The sequence below is a fragment of the Phyllobates terribilis genome, unplaced genomic scaffold (genome assembly GCF_046119375.1).
Source record: "Phyllobates terribilis strain yellow unplaced genomic scaffold, ASM4611937v1 Scaffold_1598__1_contigs__length_248474, whole genome shotgun sequence".
In the NCBI taxonomy this organism is placed as follows: Eukaryota; Metazoa; Chordata; class Amphibia; order Anura; family Dendrobatidae; genus Phyllobates; species Phyllobates terribilis.
The window spans coordinates 91,836-118,027 of NW_027364358.1; the positions used below are offsets into that span (position 1 = coordinate 91,836).

Below are 26,192 nucleotides of genomic sequence, written 5' to 3' on the forward strand. Positions count from 1 at the left end.
AAATCAGAAAGAATTGAATTCAATGTTTTTTGTTCATTTTGCTTGTTTGTCGGATTTTGGGATGGACTCTTTGGCTCTGCTTTTCTTCTCCTCATTGGATTTTTCATGTTCAAAGTTGCAGAAGCCAGATTACAAGCTCATTTTGGTTCAACTTCAGCAACTGTGCATTGCATTGCCATGTAATGTGATGCAATGCTATCTTTCTAGCTCTCCCTTTCTACTTCCTTTTGGATAAACAGACATATTAGGCAAGCATTTTGGAGCTTTCACCTAAATAACTACAGGTGGTGAGATAAGCTGCACAATATAATTGACCTTTCAGTATATTGTTGCACACACACCATCTATTTAGCAAATGCCCTTGTTATCAACAGCAGCCTTTTAAACTCACCCGAGCTAACAGGTATGTGCGCTGGTTACACTGCTGCGCTTAAAATTTCTTTTTTGGTTTGCTACAATGCCTTTTCTGAAACGTTGTCTCCTTCTGCTGGAACACTGACTTCTTTCATTTAATGCCTGCAGACTATAAAAGAGAACCCAACCCAAAAAGTTTGGTTGATTAGTCTGTGGCATTCTGTTAAACTGTTGCTTATGGCGGTCTCTGTGAGCTTCTCAGCGACATTCAGCCAGCCAGGTATCCTGCCTGCAGTAGATGGAATGTGGCAATGGAACGCTGGCTGCGCGTGTCATAATAGGCTCTGAGCCTTTATATACCTGTGCACAGCAGCAGCCACCTTCAGTCTGCTGCTGGACAGCCAGCAGCAGCAGCAGCAGCAGGAGAGGTATGTAATCAGGAGCCCTCCTGCTAAGGGTAGACAGCTGCTCGTTCCACCCCACCCCCCGCCTTAATTGGTTCTCCTCCCTTCCAACGGTGTTGAGGCGGGTGGGAACAGCAGGGGGTGAAGGTGCTGTGTTTAAAGAGGTGGAGTTATGCAGATCTAAAACGCGTGGATTGCAGCAGCAGCAAGCCGAAAAGTGCAGGCATGTAAGGGATCTAGAGGTTGACAACATGTCTTCTTAACGGGAGTCCAGGAGCTCATCTCCACAAATGGACTTTTTAGGATCCTTGGGTGGCTCCGTAGTTTGAAACCAATTCTGGTTATCGCTTCTCGGCCTTTTGGCTAAGATCAAGTGTAGTATCTGTTCTTATCAGTTTAATATCTGATACGTCCCCTATCTGGGGACCATATATTAAATGGATTTTTAGAACAGGGAGATGGAAAAAGAGCTTGCTCTGTCCACTCCACGCATTGACCTGGTATTGCAGTATCTCCAGGACCGGTGCACCCCTTCTTTAATGCAGTTTCTAAAATCAGAAAGAATTGAATTCAATGTTTTTTGTTCATTTTGCTTGTTTGTCGGATTTTGGGATGGACTCTTTGGCTCTGCTTTTCTTCTCCTCATTGGATTTTTCATGTTCAAAGTTGCAGAAGCCAGATTACAAGCTCATTTTGGTTCAACTTCAGCAACTGTGCATTGCATTGCCATGTAATGTGATGCAATGCTATCTTTCTAGCTCTCCCTTTCTACTTCCTTTTGGATAAACAGACATATTAGGCAAGCATTTTGGAGCTTTCACCTAAATAACTACAGGTGGTGAGATAAGCTGCACAATATAATTGACCTTTCAGTATATTGTTGCACACACACCATCTATTTAGCAAATGCCCTTGTTATCAACAGCAGCCTTTTAAACTCACCCGAGCTAACAGGTATGTGCGCTGGTTACACTGCTGCGCTTAAAATTTCTTTTTTGGTTTGCTACAATGCCTTTTCTGAAACGTTGTCTCCTTCTGCTGGAACACTGACTTCTTTCATTTAATGCCTGCAGACTATAAAAGAGAACCCAACCCAAAAAGTTTGGTTGATTAGTCTGTGGCATTCTGTTAAACTGTTGCTTATGGCGGTCTCTGTGAGCTTCTCAGCGACATTCAGCCAGCCAGGTATCCTGCCTGCAGTAGATGGAATGTGGCAATGGAACGCTGGCTGCGCGTGTCATAATAGGCTCTGAGCCTTTATATACCTGTGCACAGCAGCAGCCACCTTCAGTCTGCTGCTGGACAGCCAGCAGCAGCAGCAGCAGCAGGAGAGGTATGTAATCAGGAGCCCTCCTGCTAAGGGTAGACAGCTGCTCGTTCCACCCCACCCCCCGCCTTAATTGGTTCTCCTCCCTTCCAACGGTGTTGAGGCGGGTGGGAACAGCAGGGGGTGAAGGTGCTGTGTTTAAAGAGGTGGAGTTATGCAGATCTAAAACGCGTGGATTGCAGCAGCAGCAAGCCGAAAAGTGCAGGCATGTAAGGGATCTAGAGGTTGACAACATGTCTTCTTAACGGGAGTCCAGGAGCTCATCTCCACAAATGGACTTTTTAGGATCCTTGGGTGGCTCCGTAGTTTGAAACCAATTCTGGTTATCGCTTCTCGGCCTTTTGGCTAAGATCAAGTGTAGTATCTGTTCTTATCAGTTTAATATCTGATACGTCCCCTATCTGGGGACCATATATTAAATGGATTTTTAGAACAGGGAGATGGAAAAAGAGCTTGCTCTGTCCACTCCACGCATTGACCTGGTATTGCAGTATCTCCAGGACCGGTGCACCCCTTCTTTAATGCAGTTTCTAAAATCAGAAAGAATTGAATTCAATGTTTTTTGTTCATTTTGCTTGTTTGTCGGATTTTGGGATGGACTCTTTGGCTCTGCTTTTCTTCTCCTCATTGGATTTTTCATGTTCAAAGTTGCAGAAGCCAGATTACAAGCTCATTTTGGTTCAACTTCAGCAACTGTGCATTGCATTGCCATGTAATGTGATGCAATGCTATCTTTCTAGCTCTCCCTTTCTACTTCCTTTTGGATAAACAGACATATTAGGCAAGCATTTTGGAGCTTTCACCTAAATAACTACAGGTGGTGAGATAAGCTGCACAATATAATTGACCTTTCAGTATATTGTTGCACACACACCATCTATTTAGCAAATGCCCTTGTTATCAACAGCAGCCTTTTAAACTCACCCGAGCTAACAGGTATGTGCGCTGGTTACACTGCTGCGCTTAAAATTTCTTTTTTGGTTTGCTACAATGCCTTTTCTGAAACGTTGTCTCCTTCTGCTGGAACACTGACTTCTTTCATTTAATGCCTGCAGACTATAAAAGAGAACCCAACCCAAAAAGTTTGGTTGATTAGTCTGTGGCATTCTGTTAAACTGTTGCTTATGGCGGTCTCTGTGAGCTTCTCAGCGACATTCAGCCAGCCAGGTATCCTGCCTGCAGTAGATGGAATGTGGCAATGGAACGCTGGCTGCGCGTGTCATAATAGGCTCTGAGCCTTTATATACCTGTGCACAGCAGCAGCCACCTTCAGTCTGCTGCTGGACAGCCAGCAGCAGCAGCAGCAGCAGGAGAGGTATGTAATCAGGAGCCCTCCTGCTAAGGGTAGACAGCTGCTCGTTCCACCCCACCCCCCGCCTTAATTGGTTCTCCTCCCTTCCAACGGTGTTGAGGCGGGTGGGAACAGCAGGGGGTGAAGGTGCTGTGTTTAAAGAGGTGGAGTTATGCAGATCTAAAACGCGTGGATTGCAGCAGCAGCAAGCCGAAAAGTGCAGGCATGTAAGGGATCTAGAGGTTGACAACATGTCTTCTTAACGGGAGTCCAGGAGCTCATCTCCACAAATGGACTTTTTAGGATCCTTGGGTGGCTCCGTAGTTTGAAACCAATTCTGGTTATCGCTTCTCGGCCTTTTGGCTAAGATCAAGTGTAGTATCTGTTCTTATCAGTTTAATATCTGATACGTCCCCTATCTGGGGACCATATATTAAATGGATTTTTAGAACAGGGAGATGGAAAAAGAGCTTGCTCTGTCCACTCCACGCATTGACCTGGTATTGCAGTATCTCCAGGACCGGTGCACCCCTTCTTTAATGCAGTTTCTAAAATCAGAAAGAATTGAATTCAATGTTTTTTGTTCATTTTGCTTGTTTGTCGGATTTTGGGATGGACTCTTTGGCTCTGCTTTTCTTCTCCTCATTGGATTTTTCATGTTCAAAGTTGCAGAAGCCAGATTACAAGCTCATTTTGGTTCAACTTCAGCAACTGTGCATTGCATTGCCATGTAATGTGATGCAATGCTATCTTTCTAGCTCTCCCTTTCTACTTCCTTTTGGATAAACAGACATATTAGGCAAGCATTTTGGAGCTTTCACCTAAATAACTACAGGTGGTGAGATAAGCTGCACAATATAATTGACCTTTCAGTATATTGTTGCACACACACCATCTATTTAGCAAATGCCCTTGTTATCAACAGCAGCCTTTTAAACTCACCCGAGCTAACAGGTATGTGCGCTGGTTACACTGCTGCGCTTAAAATTTCTTTTTTGGTTTGCTACAATGCCTTTTCTGAAACGTTGTCTCCTTCTGCTGGAACACTGACTTCTTTCATTTAATGCCTGCAGACTATAAAAGAGAACCCAACCCAAAAAGTTTGGTTGATTAGTCTGTGGCATTCTGTTAAACTGTTGCTTATGGCGGTCTCTGTGAGCTTCTCAGCGACATTCAGCCAGCCAGGTATCCTGCCTGCAGTAGATGGAATGTGGCAATGGAACGCTGGCTGCGCGTGTCATAATAGGCTCTGAGCCTTTATATACCTGTGCACAGCAGCAGCCACCTTCAGTCTGCTGCTGGACAGCCAGCAGCAGCAGCAGCAGCAGGAGAGGTATGTAATCAGGAGCCCTCCTGCTAAGGGTAGACAGCTGCTCGTTCCACCCCACCCCCCGCCTTAATTGGTTCTCCTCCCTTCCAACGGTGTTGAGGCGGGTGGGAACAGCAGGGGGTGAAGGTGCTGTGTTTAAAGAGGTGGAGTTATGCAGATCTAAAACGCGTGGATTGCAGCAGCAGCAAGCCGAAAAGTGCAGGCATGTAAGGGATCTAGAGGTTGACAACATGTCTTCTTAACGGGAGTCCAGGAGCTCATCTCCACAAATGGACTTTTTAGGATCCTTGGGTGGCTCCGTAGTTTGAAACCAATTCTGGTTATCGCTTCTCGGCCTTTTGGCTAAGATCAAGTGTAGTATCTGTTCTTATCAGTTTAATATCTGATACGTCCCCTATCTGGGGACCATATATTAAATGGATTTTTAGAACAGGGAGATGGAAAAAGAGCTTGCTCTGTCCACTCCACGCATTGACCTGGTATTGCAGTATCTCCAGGACCGGTGCACCCCTTCTTTAATGCAGTTTCTAAAATCAGAAAGAATTGAATTCAATGTTTTTTGTTCATTTTGCTTGTTTGTCGGATTTTGGGATGGACTCTTTGGCTCTGCTTTTCTTCTCCTCATTGGATTTTTCATGTTCAAAGTTGCAGAAGCCAGATTACAAGCTCATTTTGGTTCAACTTCAGCAACTGTGCATTGCATTGCCATGTAATGTGATGCAATGCTATCTTTCTAGCTCTCCCTTTCTACTTCCTTTTGGATAAACAGACATATTAGGCAAGCATTTTGGAGCTTTCACCTAAATAACTACAGGTGGTGAGATAAGCTGCACAATATAATTGACCTTTCAGTATATTGTTGCACACACACCATCTATTTAGCAAATGCCCTTGTTATCAACAGCAGCCTTTTAAACTCACCCGAGCTAACAGGTATGTGCGCTGGTTACACTGCTGCGCTTAAAATTTCTTTTTTGGTTTGCTACAATGCCTTTTCTGAAACGTTGTCTCCTTCTGCTGGAACACTGACTTCTTTCATTTAATGCCTGCAGACTATAAAAGAGAACCCAACCCAAAAAGTTTGGTTGATTAGTCTGTGGCATTCTGTTAAACTGTTGCTTATGGCGGTCTCTGTGAGCTTCTCAGCGACATTCAGCCAGCCAGGTATCCTGCCTGCAGTAGATGGAATGTGGCAATGGAACGCTGGCTGCGCGTGTCATAATAGGCTCTGAGCCTTTATATACCTGTGCACAGCAGCAGCCACCTTCAGTCTGCTGCTGGACAGCCAGCAGCAGCAGCAGCAGCAGGAGAGGTATGTAATCAGGAGCCCTCCTGCTAAGGGTAGACAGCTGCTCGTTCCACCCCACCCCCCGCCTTAATTGGTTCTCCTCCCTTCCAACGGTGTTGAGGCGGGTGGGAACAGCAGGGGGTGAAGGTGCTGTGTTTAAAGAGGTGGAGTTATGCAGATCTAAAACGCGTGGATTGCAGCAGCAGCAAGCCGAAAAGTGCAGGCATGTAAGGGATCTAGAGGTTGACAACATGTCTTCTTAACGGGAGTCCAGGAGCTCATCTCCACAAATGGACTTTTTAGGATCCTTGGGTGGCTCCGTAGTTTGAAACCAATTCTGGTTATCGCTTCTCGGCCTTTTGGCTAAGATCAAGTGTAGTATCTGTTCTTATCAGTTTAATATCTGATACGTCCCCTATCTGGGGACCATATATTAAATGGATTTTTAGAACAGGGAGATGGAAAAAGAGCTTGCTCTGTCCACTCCACGCATTGACCTGGTATTGCAGTATCTCCAGGACCGGTGCACCCCTTCTTTAATGCAGTTTCTAAAATCAGAAAGAATTGAATTCAATGTTTTTTGTTCATTTTGCTTGTTTGTCGGATTTTGGGATGGACTCTTTGGCTCTGCTTTTCTTCTCCTCATTGGATTTTTCATGTTCAAAGTTGCAGAAGCCAGATTACAAGCTCATTTTGGTTCAACTTCAGCAACTGTGCATTGCATTGCCATGTAATGTGATGCAATGCTATCTTTCTAGCTCTCCCTTTCTACTTCCTTTTGGATAAACAGACATATTAGGCAAGCATTTTGGAGCTTTCACCTAAATAACTACAGGTGGTGAGATAAGCTGCACAATATAATTGACCTTTCAGTATATTGTTGCACACACACCATCTATTTAGCAAATGCCCTTGTTATCAACAGCAGCCTTTTAAACTCACCCGAGCTAACAGGTATGTGCGCTGGTTACACTGCTGCGCTTAAAATTTCTTTTTTGGTTTGCTACAATGCCTTTTCTGAAACGTTGTCTCCTTCTGCTGGAACACTGACTTCTTTCATTTAATGCCTGCAGACTATAAAAGAGAACCCAACCCAAAAAGTTTGGTTGATTAGTCTGTGGCATTCTGTTAAACTGTTGCTTATGGCGGTCTCTGTGAGCTTCTCAGCGACATTCAGCCAGCCAGGTATCCTGCCTGCAGTAGATGGAATGTGGCAATGGAACGCTGGCTGCGCGTGTCATAATAGGCTCTGAGCCTTTATATACCTGTGCACAGCAGCAGCCACCTTCAGTCTGCTGCTGGACAGCCAGCAGCAGCAGCAGCAGCAGGAGAGGTATGTAATCAGGAGCCCTCCTGCTAAGGGTAGACAGCTGCTCGTTCCACCCCACCCCCCGCCTTAATTGGTTCTCCTCCCTTCCAACGGTGTTGAGGCGGGTGGGAACAGCAGGGGGTGAAGGTGCTGTGTTTAAAGAGGTGGAGTTATGCAGATCTAAAACGCGTGGATTGCAGCAGCAGCAAGCCGAAAAGTGCAGGCATGTAAGGGATCTAGAGGTTGACAACATGTCTTCTTAACGGGAGTCCAGGAGCTCATCTCCACAAATGGACTTTTTAGGATCCTTGGGTGGCTCCGTAGTTTGAAACCAATTCTGGTTATCGCTTCTCGGCCTTTTGGCTAAGATCAAGTGTAGTATCTGTTCTTATCAGTTTAATATCTGATACGTCCCCTATCTGGGGACCATATATTAAATGGATTTTTAGAACAGGGAGATGGAAAAAGAGCTTGCTCTGTCCACTCCACGCATTGACCTGGTATTGCAGTATCTCCAGGACCGGTGCACCCCTTCTTTAATGCAGTTTCTAAAATCAGAAAGAATTGAATTCAATGTTTTTTGTTCATTTTGCTTGTTTGTCGGATTTTGGGATGGACTCTTTGGCTCTGCTTTTCTTCTCCTCATTGGATTTTTCATGTTCAAAGTTGCAGAAGCCAGATTACAAGCTCATTTTGGTTCAACTTCAGCAACTGTGCATTGCATTGCCATGTAATGTGATGCAATGCTATCTTTCTAGCTCTCCCTTTCTACTTCCTTTTGGATAAACAGACATATTAGGCAAGCATTTTGGAGCTTTCACCTAAATAACTACAGGTGGTGAGATAAGCTGCACAATATAATTGACCTTTCAGTATATTGTTGCACACACACCATCTATTTAGCAAATGCCCTTGTTATCAACAGCAGCCTTTTAAACTCACCCGAGCTAACAGGTATGTGCGCTGGTTACACTGCTGCGCTTAAAATTTCTTTTTTGGTTTGCTACAATGCCTTTTCTGAAACGTTGTCTCCTTCTGCTGGAACACTGACTTCTTTCATTTAATGCCTGCAGACTATAAAAGAGAACCCAACCCAAAAAGTTTGGTTGATTAGTCTGTGGCATTCTGTTAAACTGTTGCTTATGGCGGTCTCTGTGAGCTTCTCAGCGACATTCAGCCAGCCAGGTATCCTGCCTGCAGTAGATGGAATGTGGCAATGGAACGCTGGCTGCGCGTGTCATAATAGGCTCTGAGCCTTTATATACCTGTGCACAGCAGCAGCCACCTTCAGTCTGCTGCTGGACAGCCAGCAGCAGCAGCAGCAGCAGGAGAGGTATGTAATCAGGAGCCCTCCTGCTAAGGGTAGACAGCTGCTCGTTCCACCCCACCCCCCGCCTTAATTGGTTCTCCTCCCTTCCAACGGTGTTGAGGCGGGTGGGAACAGCAGGGGGTGAAGGTGCTGTGTTTAAAGAGGTGGAGTTATGCAGATCTAAAACGCGTGGATTGCAGCAGCAGCAAGCCGAAAAGTGCAGGCATGTAAGGGATCTAGAGGTTGACAACATGTCTTCTTAACGGGAGTCCAGGAGCTCATCTCCACAAATGGACTTTTTAGGATCCTTGGGTGGCTCCGTAGTTTGAAACCAATTCTGGTTATCGCTTCTCGGCCTTTTGGCTAAGATCAAGTGTAGTATCTGTTCTTATCAGTTTAATATCTGATACGTCCCCTATCTGGGGACCATATATTAAATGGATTTTTAGAACAGGGAGATGGAAAAAGAGCTTGCTCTGTCCACTCCACGCATTGACCTGGTATTGCAGTATCTCCAGGACCGGTGCACCCCTTCTTTAATGCAGTTTCTAAAATCAGAAAGAATTGAATTCAATGTTTTTTGTTCATTTTGCTTGTTTGTCGGATTTTGGGATGGACTCTTTGGCTCTGCTTTTCTTCTCCTCATTGGATTTTTCATGTTCAAAGTTGCAGAAGCCAGATTACAAGCTCATTTTGGTTCAACTTCAGCAACTGTGCATTGCATTGCCATGTAATGTGATGCAATGCTATCTTTCTAGCTCTCCCTTTCTACTTCCTTTTGGATAAACAGACATATTAGGCAAGCATTTTGGAGCTTTCACCTAAATAACTACAGGTGGTGAGATAAGCTGCACAATATAATTGACCTTTCAGTATATTGTTGCACACACACCATCTATTTAGCAAATGCCCTTGTTATCAACAGCAGCCTTTTAAACTCACCCGAGCTAACAGGTATGTGCGCTGGTTACACTGCTGCGCTTAAAATTTCTTTTTTGGTTTGCTACAATGCCTTTTCTGAAACGTTGTCTCCTTCTGCTGGAACACTGACTTCTTTCATTTAATGCCTGCAGACTATAAAAGAGAACCCAACCCAAAAAGTTTGGTTGATTAGTCTGTGGCATTCTGTTAAACTGTTGCTTATGGCGGTCTCTGTGAGCTTCTCAGCGACATTCAGCCAGCCAGGTATCCTGCCTGCAGTAGATGGAATGTGGCAATGGAACGCTGGCTGCGCGTGTCATAATAGGCTCTGAGCCTTTATATACCTGTGCACAGCAGCAGCCACCTTCAGTCTGCTGCTGGACAGCCAGCAGCAGCAGCAGCAGCAGGAGAGGTATGTAATCAGGAGCCCTCCTGCTAAGGGTAGACAGCTGCTCGTTCCACCCCACCCCCCGCCTTAATTGGTTCTCCTCCCTTCCAACGGTGTTGAGGCGGGTGGGAACAGCAGGGGGTGAAGGTGCTGTGTTTAAAGAGGTGGAGTTATGCAGATCTAAAACGCGTGGATTGCAGCAGCAGCAAGCCGAAAAGTGCAGGCATGTAAGGGATCTAGAGGTTGACAACATGTCTTCTTAACGGGAGTCCAGGAGCTCATCTCCACAAATGGACTTTTTAGGATCCTTGGGTGGCTCCGTAGTTTGAAACCAATTCTGGTTATCGCTTCTCGGCCTTTTGGCTAAGATCAAGTGTAGTATCTGTTCTTATCAGTTTAATATCTGATACGTCCCCTATCTGGGGACCATATATTAAATGGATTTTTAGAACAGGGAGATGGAAAAAGAGCTTGCTCTGTCCACTCCACGCATTGACCTGGTATTGCAGTATCTCCAGGACCGGTGCACCCCTTCTTTAATGCAGTTTCTAAAATCAGAAAGAATTGAATTCAATGTTTTTTGTTCATTTTGCTTGTTTGTCGGATTTTGGGATGGACTCTTTGGCTCTGCTTTTCTTCTCCTCATTGGATTTTTCATGTTCAAAGTTGCAGAAGCCAGATTACAAGCTCATTTTGGTTCAACTTCAGCAACTGTGCATTGCATTGCCATGTAATGTGATGCAATGCTATCTTTCTAGCTCTCCCTTTCTACTTCCTTTTGGATAAACAGACATATTAGGCAAGCATTTTGGAGCTTTCACCTAAATAACTACAGGTGGTGAGATAAGCTGCACAATATAATTGACCTTTCAGTATATTGTTGCACACACACCATCTATTTAGCAAATGCCCTTGTTATCAACAGCAGCCTTTTAAACTCACCCGAGCTAACAGGTATGTGCGCTGGTTACACTGCTGCGCTTAAAATTTCTTTTTTGGTTTGCTACAATGCCTTTTCTGAAACGTTGTCTCCTTCTGCTGGAACACTGACTTCTTTCATTTAATGCCTGCAGACTATAAAAGAGAACCCAACCCAAAAAGTTTGGTTGATTAGTCTGTGGCATTCTGTTAAACTGTTGCTTATGGCGGTCTCTGTGAGCTTCTCAGCGACATTCAGCCAGCCAGGTATCCTGCCTGCAGTAGATGGAATGTGGCAATGGAACGCTGGCTGCGCGTGTCATAATAGGCTCTGAGCCTTTATATACCTGTGCACAGCAGCAGCCACCTTCAGTCTGCTGCTGGACAGCCAGCAGCAGCAGCAGCAGCAGGAGAGGTATGTAATCAGGAGCCCTCCTGCTAAGGGTAGACAGCTGCTCGTTCCACCCCACCCCCCGCCTTAATTGGTTCTCCTCCCTTCCAACGGTGTTGAGGCGGGTGGGAACAGCAGGGGGTGAAGGTGCTGTGTTTAAAGAGGTGGAGTTATGCAGATCTAAAACGCGTGGATTGCAGCAGCAGCAAGCCGAAAAGTGCAGGCATGTAAGGGATCTAGAGGTTGACAACATGTCTTCTTAACGGGAGTCCAGGAGCTCATCTCCACAAATGGACTTTTTAGGATCCTTGGGTGGCTCCGTAGTTTGAAACCAATTCTGGTTATCGCTTCTCGGCCTTTTGGCTAAGATCAAGTGTAGTATCTGTTCTTATCAGTTTAATATCTGATACGTCCCCTATCTGGGGACCATATATTAAATGGATTTTTAGAACAGGGAGATGGAAAAAGAGCTTGCTCTGTCCACTCCACGCATTGACCTGGTATTGCAGTATCTCCAGGACCGGTGCACCCCTTCTTTAATGCAGTTTCTAAAATCAGAAAGAATTGAATTCAATGTTTTTTGTTCATTTTGCTTGTTTGTCGGATTTTGGGATGGACTCTTTGGCTCTGCTTTTCTTCTCCTCATTGGATTTTTCATGTTCAAAGTTGCAGAAGCCAGATTACAAGCTCATTTTGGTTCAACTTCAGCAACTGTGCATTGCATTGCCATGTAATGTGATGCAATGCTATCTTTCTAGCTCTCCCTTTCTACTTCCTTTTGGATAAACAGACATATTAGGCAAGCATTTTGGAGCTTTCACCTAAATAACTACAGGTGGTGAGATAAGCTGCACAATATAATTGACCTTTCAGTATATTGTTGCACACACACCATCTATTTAGCAAATGCCCTTGTTATCAACAGCAGCCTTTTAAACTCACCCGAGCTAACAGGTATGTGCGCTGGTTACACTGCTGCGCTTAAAATTTCTTTTTTGGTTTGCTACAATGCCTTTTCTGAAACGTTGTCTCCTTCTGCTGGAACACTGACTTCTTTCATTTAATGCCTGCAGACTATAAAAGAGAACCCAACCCAAAAAGTTTGGTTGATTAGTCTGTGGCATTCTGTTAAACTGTTGCTTATGGCGGTCTCTGTGAGCTTCTCAGCGACATTCAGCCAGCCAGGTATCCTGCCTGCAGTAGATGGAATGTGGCAATGGAACGCTGGCTGCGCGTGTCATAATAGGCTCTGAGCCTTTATATACCTGTGCACAGCAGCAGCCACCTTCAGTCTGCTGCTGGACAGCCAGCAGCAGCAGCAGCAGCAGGAGAGGTATGTAATCAGGAGCCCTCCTGCTAAGGGTAGACAGCTGCTCGTTCCACCCCACCCCCCGCCTTAATTGGTTCTCCTCCCTTCCAACGGTGTTGAGGCGGGTGGGAACAGCAGGGGGTGAAGGTGCTGTGTTTAAAGAGGTGGAGTTATGCAGATCTAAAACGCGTGGATTGCAGCAGCAGCAAGCCGAAAAGTGCAGGCATGTAAGGGATCTAGAGGTTGACAACATGTCTTCTTAACGGGAGTCCAGGAGCTCATCTCCACAAATGGACTTTTTAGGATCCTTGGGTGGCTCCGTAGTTTGAAACCAATTCTGGTTATCGCTTCTCGGCCTTTTGGCTAAGATCAAGTGTAGTATCTGTTCTTATCAGTTTAATATCTGATACGTCCCCTATCTGGGGACCATATATTAAATGGATTTTTAGAACAGGGAGATGGAAAAAGAGCTTGCTCTGTCCACTCCACGCATTGACCTGGTATTGCAGTATCTCCAGGACCGGTGCACCCCTTCTTTAATGCAGTTTCTAAAATCAGAAAGAATTGAATTCAATGTTTTTTGTTCATTTTGCTTGTTTGTCGGATTTTGGGATGGACTCTTTGGCTCTGCTTTTCTTCTCCTCATTGGATTTTTCATGTTCAAAGTTGCAGAAGCCAGATTACAAGCTCATTTTGGTTCAACTTCAGCAACTGTGCATTGCATTGCCATGTAATGTGATGCAATGCTATCTTTCTAGCTCTCCCTTTCTACTTCCTTTTGGATAAACAGACATATTAGGCAAGCATTTTGGAGCTTTCACCTAAATAACTACAGGTGGTGAGATAAGCTGCACAATATAATTGACCTTTCAGTATATTGTTGCACACACACCATCTATTTAGCAAATGCCCTTGTTATCAACAGCAGCCTTTTAAACTCACCCGAGCTAACAGGTATGTGCGCTGGTTACACTGCTGCGCTTAAAATTTCTTTTTTGGTTTGCTACAATGCCTTTTCTGAAACGTTGTCTCCTTCTGCTGGAACACTGACTTCTTTCATTTAATGCCTGCAGACTATAAAAGAGAACCCAACCCAAAAAGTTTGGTTGATTAGTCTGTGGCATTCTGTTAAACTGTTGCTTATGGCGGTCTCTGTGAGCTTCTCAGCGACATTCAGCCAGCCAGGTATCCTGCCTGCAGTAGATGGAATGTGGCAATGGAACGCTGGCTGCGCGTGTCATAATAGGCTCTGAGCCTTTATATACCTGTGCACAGCAGCAGCCACCTTCAGTCTGCTGCTGGACAGCCAGCAGCAGCAGCAGCAGCAGGAGAGGTATGTAATCAGGAGCCCTCCTGCTAAGGGTAGACAGCTGCTCGTTCCACCCCACCCCCCGCCTTAATTGGTTCTCCTCCCTTCCAACGGTGTTGAGGCGGGTGGGAACAGCAGGGGGTGAAGGTGCTGTGTTTAAAGAGGTGGAGTTATGCAGATCTAAAACGCGTGGATTGCAGCAGCAGCAAGCCGAAAAGTGCAGGCATGTAAGGGATCTAGAGGTTGACAACATGTCTTCTTAACGGGAGTCCAGGAGCTCATCTCCACAAATGGACTTTTTAGGATCCTTGGGTGGCTCCGTAGTTTGAAACCAATTCTGGTTATCGCTTCTCGGCCTTTTGGCTAAGATCAAGTGTAGTATCTGTTCTTATCAGTTTAATATCTGATACGTCCCCTATCTGGGGACCATATATTAAATGGATTTTTAGAACAGGGAGATGGAAAAAGAGCTTGCTCTGTCCACTCCACGCATTGACCTGGTATTGCAGTATCTCCAGGACCGGTGCACCCCTTCTTTAATGCAGTTTCTAAAATCAGAAAGAATTGAATTCAATGTTTTTTGTTCATTTTGCTTGTTTGTCGGATTTTGGGATGGACTCTTTGGCTCTGCTTTTCTTCTCCTCATTGGATTTTTCATGTTCAAAGTTGCAGAAGCCAGATTACAAGCTCATTTTGGTTCAACTTCAGCAACTGTGCATTGCATTGCCATGTAATGTGATGCAATGCTATCTTTCTAGCTCTCCCTTTCTACTTCCTTTTGGATAAACAGACATATTAGGCAAGCATTTTGGAGCTTTCACCTAAATAACTACAGGTGGTGAGATAAGCTGCACAATATAATTGACCTTTCAGTATATTGTTGCACACACACCATCTATTTAGCAAATGCCCTTGTTATCAACAGCAGCCTTTTAAACTCACCCGAGCTAACAGGTATGTGCGCTGGTTACACTGCTGCGCTTAAAATTTCTTTTTTGGTTTGCTACAATGCCTTTTCTGAAACGTTGTCTCCTTCTGCTGGAACACTGACTTCTTTCATTTAATGCCTGCAGACTATAAAAGAGAACCCAACCCAAAAAGTTTGGTTGATTAGTCTGTGGCATTCTGTTAAACTGTTGCTTATGGCGGTCTCTGTGAGCTTCTCAGCGACATTCAGCCAGCCAGGTATCCTGCCTGCAGTAGATGGAATGTGGCAATGGAACGCTGGCTGCGCGTGTCATAATAGGCTCTGAGCCTTTATATACCTGTGCACAGCAGCAGCCACCTTCAGTCTGCTGCTGGACAGCCAGCAGCAGCAGCAGCAGCAGGAGAGGTATGTAATCAGGAGCCCTCCTGCTAAGGGTAGACAGCTGCTCGTTCCACCCCACCCCCCGCCTTAATTGGTTCTCCTCCCTTCCAACGGTGTTGAGGCGGGTGGGAACAGCAGGGGGTGAAGGTGCTGTGTTTAAAGAGGTGGAGTTATGCAGATCTAAAACGCGTGGATTGCAGCAGCAGCAAGCCGAAAAGTGCAGGCATGTAAGGGATCTAGAGGTTGACAACATGTCTTCTTAACGGGAGTCCAGGAGCTCATCTCCACAAATGGACTTTTTAGGATCCTTGGGTGGCTCCGTAGTTTGAAACCAATTCTGGTTATCGCTTCTCGGCCTTTTGGCTAAGATCAAGTGTAGTATCTGTTCTTATCAGTTTAATATCTGATACGTCCCCTATCTGGGGACCATATATTAAATGGATTTTTAGAACAGGGAGATGGAAAAAGAGCTTGCTCTGTCCACTCCACGCATTGACCTGGTATTGCAGTATCTCCAGGACCGGTGCACCCCTTCTTTAATGCAGTTTCTAAAATCAGAAAGAATTGAATTCAATGTTTTTTGTTCATTTTGCTTGTTTGTCGGATTTTGGGATGGACTCTTTGGCTCTGCTTTTCTTCTCCTCATTGGATTTTTCATGTTCAAAGTTGCAGAAGCCAGATTACAAGCTCATTTTGGTTCAACTTCAGCAACTGTGCATTGCATTGCCATGTAATGTGATGCAATGCTATCTTTCTAGCTCTCCCTTTCTACTTCCTTTTGGATAAACAGACATATTAGGCAAGCATTTTGGAGCTTTCACCTAAATAACTACAGGTGGTGAGATAAGCTGCACAATATAATTGACCTTTCAGTATATTGTTGCACACACACCATCTATTTAGCAAATGCCCTTGTTATCAACAGCAGCCTTTTAAACTCACCCGAGCTAACAGGTATGTGCGCTGGTTACACTGCTGCGCTTAAAATTTCTTTTTTGGTTTGCTACAATGCCTTTTCTGAAACGTTGTCTCCTTCTGCTGGAACACTGACTTCTTTCATTTAATGCCTGCAGACTATAAAAGAGAACCCAACCCAAAAAGTTTGGTTGATTAGTCTGTGGCATTCTGTTAAACTGTTGCTTATGGCGGTCTCTGTGAGCTTCTCAGCGACATTCAGCCAGCCAGGTATCCTGCCTGCAGTAGATGGAATGTGGCAATGGAACGCTGGCTGCGCGTGTCATAATAGGCTCTGAGCCTTTATATACCTGTGCACAGCAGCAGCCACCTTCAGTCTGCTGCTGGACAGCCAGCAGCAGCAGCAGCAGCAGGAGAGGTATGTAATCAGGAGCCCTCCTGCTAAGGGTAGACAGCTGCTCGTTCCACCCCACCCCCCGCCTTAATTGGTTCTCCTCCCTTCCAACGGTGTTGAGGCGGGTGGGAACAGCAGGGGGTGAAGGTGCTGTGTTTAAAGAGGTGGAGTTATGCAGATCTAAAACGCGTGGATTGCAGCAGCAGCAAGCCGAAAAGTGCAGGCATGTAAGGGATCTAGAGGTTGACAACATGTCTTCTTAACGGGAGTCCAGGAGCTCATCTCCACAAATGGACTTTTTAGGATCCTTGGGTGGCTCCGTAGTTTGAAACCAATTCTGGTTATCGCTTCTCGGCCTTTTGGCTAAGATCAAGTGTAGTATCTGTTCTTATCAGTTTAATATCTGATACGTCCCCTATCTGGGGACCATATATTAAATGGATTTTTAGAACAGGGAGATGGAAAAAGAGCTTGCTCTGTCCACTCCACGCATTGACCTGGTATTGCAGTATCTCCAGGACCGGTGCACCCCTTCTTTAATGCAGTTTCTAAAATCAGAAAGAATTGAATTCAATGTTTTTTGTTCATTTTGCTTGTTTGTCGGATTTTGGGATGGACTCTTTGGCTCTGCTTTTCTTCTCCTCATTGGATTTTTCATGTTCAAAGTTGCAGAAGCCAGATTACAAGCTCATTTTGGTTCAACTTCAGCAACTGTGCATTGCATTGCCATGTAATGTGATGCAATGCTATCTTTCTAGCTCTCCCTTTCTACTTCCTTTTGGATAAACAGACATATTAGGCAAGCATTTTGGAGCTTTCACCTAAATAACTACAGGTGGTGAGATAAGCTGCACAATATAATTGACCTTTCAGTATATTGTTGCACACACACCATCTATTTAGCAAATGCCCTTGTTATCAACAGCAGCCTTTTAAACTCACCCGAGCTAACAGGTATGTGCGCTGGTTACACTGCTGCGCTTAAAATTTCTTTTTTGGTTTGCTACAATGCCGTTTCTGAAACGTTGTCTCCTTCTGCTGGAACACTGACTTCTTTCATTTAATGCCTGCAGACTATAAAAGAGAACCCAACCCAAAAAGTTTGGTTGATTAGTCTGTGGCATTCTGTTAAACTGTTGCTTATGGCGGTCTCTGTGAGCTTCTCAGCGACATTCAGCCAGCCAGGTATCCTGCCTGCAGTAGATGGAATGTGGCAATGGAACGCTGGCTGCGCGTGTCATAATAGGCTCTGAGCCTTTATATACCTGTGCACAGCAGCAGCCACCTTCAGTCTGCTGCTGGACAGCCAGCAGCAGCAGCAGCAGCAGGAGAGGTATGTAATCAGGAGCCCTCCTGCTAAGGGTAGACAGCTGCTCGTTCCACCCCACCCCCCGCCTTAATTGGTTCTCCTCCCTTCCAACGGTGTTGAGGCGGGTGGGAACAGCAGGGGGTGAAGGTGCTGTGTTTAAAGAGGTGGAGTTATGCAGATCTAAAACGCGTGGATTGCAGCAGCAGCAAGCCGAAAAGTGCAGGCATGTAAGGGATCTAGAGGTTGACAACATGTCTTCTTAACGGGAGTCCAGGAGCTCATCTCCACAAATGGACTTTTTAGGATCCTTGGGTGGCTCCGTAGTTTGAAACCAATTCTGGTTATCGCTTCTCGGCCTTTTGGCTAAGATCAAGTGTAGTATCTGTTCTTATCAGTTTAATATCTGATACGTCCCCTATCTGGGGACCATATATTAAATGGATTTTTAGAACAGGGAGATGGAAAAAGAGCTTGCTCTGTCCACTCCACGCATTGACCTGGTATTGCAGTATCTCCAGGACCGGTGCACCCCTTCTTTAATGCAGTTTCTAAAATCAGAAAGAATTGAATTCAATGTTTTTTGTTCATTTTGCTTGTTTGTCGGATTTTGGGATGGACTCTTTGGCTCTGCTTTTCTTCTCCTCATTGGATTTTTCATGTTCAAAGTTGCAGAAGCCAGATTACAAGCTCATTTTGGTTCAACTTCAGCAACTGTGCATTGCATTGCCATGTAATGTGATGCAATGCTATCTTTCTAGCTCTCCCTTTCTACTTCCTTTTGGATAAACAGACATATTAGGCAAGCATTTTGGAGCTTTCACCTAAATAACTACAGGTGGTGAGATAAGCTGCACAATATAATTGACCTTTCAGTATATTGTTGCACACACACCATCTATTTAGCAAATGCCCTTGTTATCAACAGCAGCCTTTTAAACTCACCCGAGCTAACAGGTATGTGCGCTGGTTACACTGCTGCGCTTAAAATTTCTTTTTTGGTTTGCTACAATGCCTTTTCTGAAACGTTGTCTCCTTCTGCTGGAACACTGACTTCTTTCATTTAATGCCTGCAGACTATAAAAGAGAACCCAACCCAAAAAGTTTGGTTGATTAGTCTGTGGCATTCTGTTAAACTGTTGCTTATGGCGGTCTCTGTGAGCTTCTCAGCGACATTCAGCCAGCCAGGTATCCTGCCTGCAGTAGATGGAATGTGGCAATGGAACGCTGGCTGCGCGTGTCATAATAGGCTCTGAGCCTTTATATACCTGTGCACAGCAGCAGCCACCTTCAGTCTGCTGCTGGACAGCCAGCAGCAGCAGCAGCAGCAGGAGAGGTATGTAATCAGGAGCCCTCCTGCTAAGGGTAGACAGCTGCTCGTTCCACCCCACCCCCCGCCTTAATTGGTTCTCCTCCCTTCCAACGGTGTTGAGGCGGGTGGGAACAGCAGGGGGTGAAGGTGCTGTGTTTAAAGAGGTGGAGTTATGCAGATCTAAAACGCGTGGATTGCAGCAGCAGCAAGCCGAAAAGTGCAGGCATGTAAGGGATCTAGAGGTTGACAACATGTCTTCTTAACGGGAGTCCAGGAGCTCATCTCCACAAATGGACTTTTTAGGATCCTTGGGTGGCTCCGTAGTTTGAAACCAATTCTGGTTATCGCTTCTCGGCCTTTTGGCTAAGATCAAGTGTAGTATCTGTTCTTATCAGTTTAATATCTGATACGTCCCCTATCTGGGGACCATATATTAAATGGATTTTTAGAACAGGGAGATGGAAAAAGAGCTTGCTCTGTCCACTCCACGCATTGACCTGGTATTGCAGTATCTCCAGGACCGGTGCACCCCTTCTTTAATGCAGTTTCTAAAATCAGAAAGAATTGAATTCAATGTTTTTTGTTCATTTTGCTTGTTTGTCGGATTTTGGGATGGACTCTTTGGCTCTGCTTTTCTTCTCCTCATTGGATTTTTCATGTTCAAAGTTGCAGAAGCCAGATTACAAGCTCATTTTGGTTCAACTTCAGCAACTGTGCATTGCATTGCCATGTAATGTGATGCAATGCTATCTTTCTAGCTCTCCCTTTCTACTTCCTTTTGGATAAACAGACATATTAGGCAAGCATTTTGGAGCTTTCACCTAAATAACTACAGGTGGTGAGATAAGCTGCACAATATAATTGACCTTTCAGTATATTGTTGCACACACACCATCTATTTAGCAAATGCCCTTGTTATCAACAGCAGCCTTTTAAACTCACCCGAGCTAACAGGTATGTGCGCTGGTTACACTGCTGCGCTTAAAATTTCTTTTTTGGTTTGCTACAATGCCTTTTCTGAAACGTTGTCTCCTTCTGCTGGAACACTGACTTCTTTCATTTAATGCCTGCAGACTATAAAAGAGAACCCAACCCAAAAAGTTTGGTTGATTAGTCTGTGGCATTCTGTTAAACTGTTGCTTATGGCGGTCTCTGTGAGCTTCTCAGCGACATTCAGCCAGCCAGGTATCCTGCCTGCAGTAGATGGAATGTGGCAATGGAACGCTGGCTGCGCGTGTCATAATAGGCTCTGAGCCTTTATATACCTGTGCACAGCAGCAGCCACCTTCAGTCTGCTGCTGGACAGCCAGCAGCAGCAGCAGCAGCAGGAGAGGTATGTAATCAGGAGCCCTCCTGCTAAGGGTAGACAGCTGCTCGTTCCACCCCACCCCCCGCCTTAATTGGTTCTCCTCCCTTCCAACGGTGTTGAGGCGGGTGGGAACAGCAGGGGGTGAAGGTGCTGTGTTTAAAGAGGTGGAGTTATGCAGATCTAAAACGCGTGGATTGCAGCAGCAGCAAGCCGAAAAGTGCAGGCATGTAAGGGATCTAGAGGTTGACAACATGTCTTCTTAACGGGAGTCCAGGAGCTCATCTCCACAAATGGACTTTTTAGGATCCTTGGGTGGCTCCGTAGTTTGAAACCAATTCTGGTTATCGCTTCTCGGCCTTTTGGCTAAGATCAAGTGTAGTATCTGTTCTTATCAGTTTAATATCTGATACGTCCCCTATCTGGGGACCATATATTAAATGGATTTTTAGAACAGGGAGATGGAAAAAGAGCTTGCTCTGTCCACTCCACGCATTGACCTGGTATTGCAGTATCTCCAGGACCGGTGCACCCCTTCTTTAATGCAGTTTCTAAAATCAGAAAGAATTGAATTCAATGTTTTTTGTTCATTTTGCTTGTTTGTCGGATTTTGGGATGGACTCTTTGGCTCTGCTTTTCTTCTCCTCATTGGATTTTTCATGTTCAAAGTTGCAGAAGCCAGATTACAAGCTCATTTTGGTTCAACTTCAGCAACTGTGCATTGCATTGCCATGTAATGTGATGCAATGCTATCTTTCTAGCTCTCCCTTTCTACTTCCTTTTGGATAAACAGACATATTAGGCAAGCATTTTGGAGCTTTCACCTAAATAACTACAGGTGGTGAGATAAGCTGCACAATATAATTGACCTTTCAGTATATTGTTGCACACACACCATCTATTTAGCAAATGCCCTTGTTATCAACAGCAGCCTTTTAAACTCACCCGAGCAAACAGGTATGTGCGCTGGTTACACTGCTGCGCTTAAAATTTCTTTTTTGGTTTGCTACAATGCCTTTTCTGAAACGTTGTCTCCTTCTGCTGGAACACTGACTTCTTTCATTTAATGCCTGCAGACTATAAAAGAGAACCCAACCCAAAAAGTTTGGTTGATTAGTCTGTGGCATTCTGTTAAACTGTTGCTTATGGCGGTCTCTGTGAGCTTCTCAGCGACATTCAGCCAGCCAGGTATCCTGCCTGCAGTAGATGGAATGTGGCAATGGAACGCTGGCTGCGCGTGTCATAATAGGCTCTGAGCCTTTATATACCTGTGCACAGCAGCAGCCACCTTCAGTCTGCTGCTGGACAGCCAGCAGCAGCAGCAGCAGCAGGAGAGGTATGTAATCAGGAGCCCTCCTGCTAAGGGTAGACAGCTGCTCGTTTCACCCCACCCCCCGCCTTAATTGGTTCTCCTCCCTTCCAACGGTGTTGAGGCGGGTGGGAACAGCAGGGGGTGAAGGTGCTGTGTTTAAAGAGGTGGAGTTATGCAGATCTAAAACGCGTGGATTGCAGCAGCAGCAAGCCGAAAAGTGCAGGCATGTAAGGGATCTAGAGGTTGACAACATGTCTTCTTAACGGGAGTCCAGGAGCTCATCTCCACAAATGGACTTTTTAGGATCCTTGGGTGGCTCCGTAGTTTGAAACCAATTCTGGTTATCGCTTCTCGGCCTTTTGGCTAAGATCAAGTGTAGTATCTGTTCTTATCAGTTTAATATCTGATACGTCCCCTATCTGGGGACCATATATTAAATGGATTTTTAGAACAGGGAGATGGAAAAAGAGCTTGCTCTGTCCACTCCACGCATTGACCTGGTATTGCAGTATCTCCAGGACCGGTGCACCCCTTCTTTAATGCAGTTTCTAAAATCAGAAAGAATTGAATTCAATGTTTTTTGTTCATTTTGCTTGTTTGTCGGATTTTGGGATGGACTCTTTGGCTCTGCTTTTCTTCTCCTCATTGGATTTTTCATGTTCAAAGTTGCAGAAGCCAGATTACAAGCTCATTTTGGTTCAACTTCAGCAACTGTGCATTGCATTGCCATGTAATGTGATGCAATGCTATCTTTCTAGCTCTCCCTTTCTACTTCCTTTTGGATAAACAGACATATTAGGCAAGCATTTTGGAGCTTTCACCTAAATAACTACAGGTGGTGAGATAAGCTGCACAATATAATTGACCTTTCAGTATATTGTTGCACACACACCATCTATTTAGCAAATGCCCTTGTTATCAACAGCAGCCTTTTAAACTCACCCGAGCTAACAGGTATGTGCGCTGGTTACACTGCTGCGCTTAAAATTTCTTTTTTGGTTTGCTACAATGCCTTTTCTGAAACGTTGTCTCCTTCTGCTGGAACACTGACTTCTTTCATTTAATGCCTGCAGACTATAAAAGAGAACCCAACCCAAAAAGTTTGGTTGATTAGTCTGTGGCATTCTGTTAAACTGTTGCTTATGGCGGTCTCTGTGAGCTTCTCAGCGACATTCAGCCAGCCAGGTATCCTGCCTGCAGTAGATGGAATGTGGCAATGGAACGCTGGCTGCGCGTGTCATAATAGGCTCTGAGCCTTTATATACCTGTGCACAGCAGCAGCCACCTTCAGTCTGCTGCTGGACAGCCAGCAGCAGCAGCAGCAGCAGGAGAGGTATGTAATCAGGAGCCCTCCTGCTAAGGGTAGACAGCTGCTCGTTCCACCCCACCCCCCGCCTTAATTGGTTCTCCTCCCTTCCAACGGTGTTGAGGCGGGTGGGAACAGCAGGGGGTGAAGGTGCTGTGTTTAAAGAGGTGGAGTTATGCAGATCTAAAACGCGTGGATTGCAGCAGCAGCAAGCCGAAAAGTGCAGGCATGTAAGGGATCTAGAGGTTGACAACATGTCTTCTTAACGGGAGTCCAGGAGCTCATCTCCACAAATGGACTTTTTAGGATCCTTGGGTGGCTCCGTAGTTTGAAACCAATTCTGGTTATCGCTTCTCGGCCTTTTGGCTAAGATCAAGTGTAGTATCTGTTCTTATCAGTTTAATATCTGATACGTCCCCTATCTGGGGACCATATATTAAATGGATTTTTAGAACAGGGAGATGGAAAAAGAGCTTGCTCTGTCCACTCCACGCATTGACCTGGTATTGCAGTATCTCCAGGACCGGTGCACCCCTTCTTTAATGCAGTTTCTAAAATCAGAAAGAATTGAATTCAATGTTTTTTGTTCATTTTGCTTGTTTGTCGGATTTTGGGATGGACTCTTTGGCTCTGCTTTTCTTCTCCTCATTGGATTTTTCATGTTCAAAGTTGCAGAAGCCAGATTACAAGCTCATTTTGGTTCAACTTCAGCAACTGTGCATTGCATTGCCATGTAATGTGATGCAATGCTATCTTTCTAGCTCTCCCTTTCTACTTCCTTTTGGATAAACAGACATATTAGGCAAGCATTTTGGAGCTTTCACCTAAATAACTACAGGTGGTGAGATAAGCTGCACAATATAATTGACCTTTCAGTATATTGTTGCACACACACCATCTATTTAGCAAATGCCCTTGTTATCAACAGCAGCCTTTTAAACTCACCCGAGCTAACAGGTATGTGCGCTGGTTACACTGCTGCGCTTAAAATTTCTTTTTTGGTTTGCTACAATGCCTTTTCTGAAACGTTGTCTCCTTCTGCTGGAACACTGACTTCTTTCATTTAATGCCTGCAGACTATAAAAGAGAACCCAACCCAAAAAGTTTGGTTGATTAGTCTGTGGCATTCTGTTAAACTGTTGCTTATGGCGGTCTCTGTGAGCTTCTCAGCGACATTCAGCCAGCCAGGTATCCTGCCTGCAGTAGATGGAATGTGGCAATGGAACGCTGGCTGCGCGTGTCATAATAGGCTCTGAGCCTTTATATACCTGTGCACAGCAGCAGCCACCTTCAGTCTGCTGCTGGACAGCCAGCAGCAGCAGCAGCAGCAGGAGAGGTATGTAATCAGGAGCCCTCCTGCTAAGGGTAGACAGCTGCTCGTTCCACCCCACCCCCCGCCTTAATTGGTTCTCCTCCCTTCCAACGGTGTTGAGGCGGGTGGGAACAGCAGGGGGTGAAGGTGCTGTGTTTAAAGAGGTGGAGTTATGCAGATCTAAAACGCGTGGATTGCAGCAGCAGCAAGCCGAAAAGTGCAGGCATGTAAGGGATCTAGAGGTTGACAACATGTCTTCTTAACGGGAGTCCAGGAGCTCATCTCCACAAATGGACTTTTTAGGATCCTTGGGTGGCTCCGTAGTTTGAAACCAATTCTGGTTATCGCTTCTCGGCCTTTTGGCTAAGATCAAGTGTAGTATCTGTTCTTATCAGTTTAATATCTGATACGTCCCCTATCTGGGGACCATATATTAAATGGATTTTTAGAACAGGGAGATGGAAAAAGAGCTTGCTCTGTCCACTCCACGCATTGACCTGGTATTGCAGTATCTCCAGGACCGGTGCACCCCTTCTTTAATGCAGTTTCTAAAATCAGAAAGAATTGAATTCAATGTTTTTTGTTCATTTTGCTTGTTTGTCGGATTTTGGGATGGACTCTTTGGCTCTGCTTTTCTTCTCCTCATTGGATTTTTCATGTTCAAAGTTGCAGAAGCCAGATTACAAGCTCATTTTGGTTCAACTTCAGCAACTGTGCATTGCATTGCCATGTAATGTGATGCAATGCTATCTTTCTAGCTCTCCCTTTCTACTTCCTTTTGGATAAACAGACATATTAGGCAAGCATTTTGGAGCTTTCACCTAAATAACTACAGGTGGTGAGATAAGCTGCACAATATAATTGACCTTTCAGTATATTGTTGCACACACACCATCTATTTAGCAAATGCCCTTGTTATCAACAGCAGCCTTTTAAACTCACCCGAGCTAACAGGTATGTGCGCTGGTTACACTGCTGCGCTTAAAATTTCTTTTTTGGTTTGCTACAATGCCTTTTCTGAAACGTTGTCTCCTTCTGCTGGAACACTGACTTCTTTCATTTAATGCCTGCAGACTATAAAAGAGAACCCAACCCAAAAAGTTTGGTTGATTAGTCTGTGGCATTCTGTTAAACTGTTGCTTATGGCGGTCTCTGTGAGCTTCTCAGCGACATTCAGCCAGCCAGGTATCCTGCCTGCAGTAGATGGAATGTGGCAATGGAACGCTGGCTGCGCGTGTCATAATAGGCTCTGAGCCTTTATATACCTGTGCACAGCAGCAGCCACCTTCAGTCTGCTGCTGGACAGCCAGCAGCAGCAGCAGCAGCAGGAGAGGTATGTAATCAGGAGCCCTCCTGCTAAGGGTAGACAGCTGCTCGTTCCACCCCACCCCCCGCCTTAATTGGTTCTCCTCCCTTCCAACGGTGTTGAGGCGGGTGGGAACAGCAGGGGGTGAAGGTGCTGTGTTTAAAGAGGTGGAGTTATGCAGATCTAAAACGCGTGGATTGCAGCAGCAGCAAGCCGAAAAGTGCAGGCATGTAAGGGATCTAGAGGTTGACAACATGTCTTCTTAACGGGAGTCCAGGAGCTCATCTCCACAAATGGACTTTTTAGGATCCTTGGGTGGCTCCGTAGTTTGAAACCAATTCTGGTTATCGCTTCTCGGCCTTTTGGCTAAGATCAAGTGTAGTATCTGTTCTTATCAGTTTAATATCTGATACGTCCCCTATCTGGGGACCATATATTAAATGGATTTTTAGAACAGGGAGATGGAAAAAGAGCTTGCTCTGTCCACTCCACGCATTGACCTGGTATTGCAGTATCTCCAGGACCGGTGCACCCCTTCTTTAATGCAGTTTCTAAAATCAGAAAGA

The 26,192-nt window shown here is 45.1% G+C and overlaps 20 non-coding genes across 20 annotated transcripts; all 20 read left to right on the top strand.

Moving 5' to 3' along the window:
• Window positions 1–1,101: 1,101 nt before the first annotated feature.
• LOC141244498 (U2 spliceosomal RNA) lies at window positions 1,102–1,292 on the top strand. The gene has a single exon (XR_012308414.1). It is a non-coding gene; the product is annotated as a U2 spliceosomal RNA (small nuclear RNA).
• Window positions 1,293–2,410: 1,118 nt separating this feature from the next.
• Window positions 2,411–2,601, top strand: LOC141244499 (U2 spliceosomal RNA). The gene has a single exon (XR_012308415.1). It is a non-coding gene; the product is annotated as a U2 spliceosomal RNA (small nuclear RNA).
• A 1,118-nt stretch (window positions 2,602–3,719) lies between these two features.
• LOC141244500 (U2 spliceosomal RNA) lies at window positions 3,720–3,910 on the top strand. Its single transcript, XR_012308416.1, has one exon. It is a non-coding gene; the product is annotated as a U2 spliceosomal RNA (small nuclear RNA).
• A 1,118-nt stretch (window positions 3,911–5,028) lies between these two features.
• LOC141244501 (U2 spliceosomal RNA) lies at window positions 5,029–5,219 on the top strand. The gene has a single exon (XR_012308417.1). It is a non-coding gene; the product is annotated as a U2 spliceosomal RNA (small nuclear RNA).
• A 1,118-nt stretch (window positions 5,220–6,337) lies between these two features.
• On the top strand, window positions 6,338–6,528 carry LOC141244502 (U2 spliceosomal RNA). The gene has a single exon (XR_012308418.1). It is a non-coding gene; the product is annotated as a U2 spliceosomal RNA (small nuclear RNA).
• Window positions 6,529–7,646: 1,118 nt separating this feature from the next.
• On the top strand, window positions 7,647–7,837 carry LOC141244503 (U2 spliceosomal RNA). Its single transcript, XR_012308419.1, has one exon. It is a non-coding gene; the product is annotated as a U2 spliceosomal RNA (small nuclear RNA).
• Window positions 7,838–8,955: 1,118 nt separating this feature from the next.
• LOC141244504 (U2 spliceosomal RNA) lies at window positions 8,956–9,146 on the top strand. The gene has a single exon (XR_012308420.1). It is a non-coding gene; the product is annotated as a U2 spliceosomal RNA (small nuclear RNA).
• Window positions 9,147–10,264: 1,118 nt separating this feature from the next.
• On the top strand, window positions 10,265–10,455 carry LOC141244505 (U2 spliceosomal RNA). Its single transcript, XR_012308421.1, has one exon. It is a non-coding gene; the product is annotated as a U2 spliceosomal RNA (small nuclear RNA).
• A 1,118-nt stretch (window positions 10,456–11,573) lies between these two features.
• Window positions 11,574–11,764, top strand: LOC141244508 (U2 spliceosomal RNA). The gene has a single exon (XR_012308423.1). It is a non-coding gene; the product is annotated as a U2 spliceosomal RNA (small nuclear RNA).
• A 1,118-nt stretch (window positions 11,765–12,882) lies between these two features.
• LOC141244509 (U2 spliceosomal RNA) lies at window positions 12,883–13,073 on the top strand. The gene has a single exon (XR_012308424.1). It is a non-coding gene; the product is annotated as a U2 spliceosomal RNA (small nuclear RNA).
• A 1,118-nt stretch (window positions 13,074–14,191) lies between these two features.
• LOC141244510 (U2 spliceosomal RNA) lies at window positions 14,192–14,382 on the top strand. Its single transcript, XR_012308425.1, has one exon. It is a non-coding gene; the product is annotated as a U2 spliceosomal RNA (small nuclear RNA).
• A 1,118-nt stretch (window positions 14,383–15,500) lies between these two features.
• Window positions 15,501–15,691, top strand: LOC141244511 (U2 spliceosomal RNA). The gene has a single exon (XR_012308426.1). It is a non-coding gene; the product is annotated as a U2 spliceosomal RNA (small nuclear RNA).
• A 1,118-nt stretch (window positions 15,692–16,809) lies between these two features.
• On the top strand, window positions 16,810–17,000 carry LOC141244512 (U2 spliceosomal RNA). The gene has a single exon (XR_012308427.1). It is a non-coding gene; the product is annotated as a U2 spliceosomal RNA (small nuclear RNA).
• A 1,118-nt stretch (window positions 17,001–18,118) lies between these two features.
• On the top strand, window positions 18,119–18,309 carry LOC141244513 (U2 spliceosomal RNA). The gene has a single exon (XR_012308428.1). It is a non-coding gene; the product is annotated as a U2 spliceosomal RNA (small nuclear RNA).
• A 1,118-nt stretch (window positions 18,310–19,427) lies between these two features.
• LOC141244514 (U2 spliceosomal RNA) lies at window positions 19,428–19,618 on the top strand. The gene has a single exon (XR_012308429.1). It is a non-coding gene; the product is annotated as a U2 spliceosomal RNA (small nuclear RNA).
• Window positions 19,619–20,736: 1,118 nt separating this feature from the next.
• Window positions 20,737–20,927, top strand: LOC141244515 (U2 spliceosomal RNA). The gene has a single exon (XR_012308430.1). It is a non-coding gene; the product is annotated as a U2 spliceosomal RNA (small nuclear RNA).
• A 1,118-nt stretch (window positions 20,928–22,045) lies between these two features.
• Window positions 22,046–22,236, top strand: LOC141244516 (U2 spliceosomal RNA). The gene has a single exon (XR_012308431.1). It is a non-coding gene; the product is annotated as a U2 spliceosomal RNA (small nuclear RNA).
• A 1,118-nt stretch (window positions 22,237–23,354) lies between these two features.
• Window positions 23,355–23,545, top strand: LOC141244517 (U2 spliceosomal RNA). The gene has a single exon (XR_012308432.1). It is a non-coding gene; the product is annotated as a U2 spliceosomal RNA (small nuclear RNA).
• A 1,118-nt stretch (window positions 23,546–24,663) lies between these two features.
• LOC141244519 (U2 spliceosomal RNA) lies at window positions 24,664–24,854 on the top strand. Its single transcript, XR_012308434.1, has one exon. It is a non-coding gene; the product is annotated as a U2 spliceosomal RNA (small nuclear RNA).
• A 1,118-nt stretch (window positions 24,855–25,972) lies between these two features.
• Window positions 25,973–26,163, top strand: LOC141244520 (U2 spliceosomal RNA). Its single transcript, XR_012308435.1, has one exon. It is a non-coding gene; the product is annotated as a U2 spliceosomal RNA (small nuclear RNA).
• Window positions 26,164–26,192: the final 29 nt, after the last annotated feature.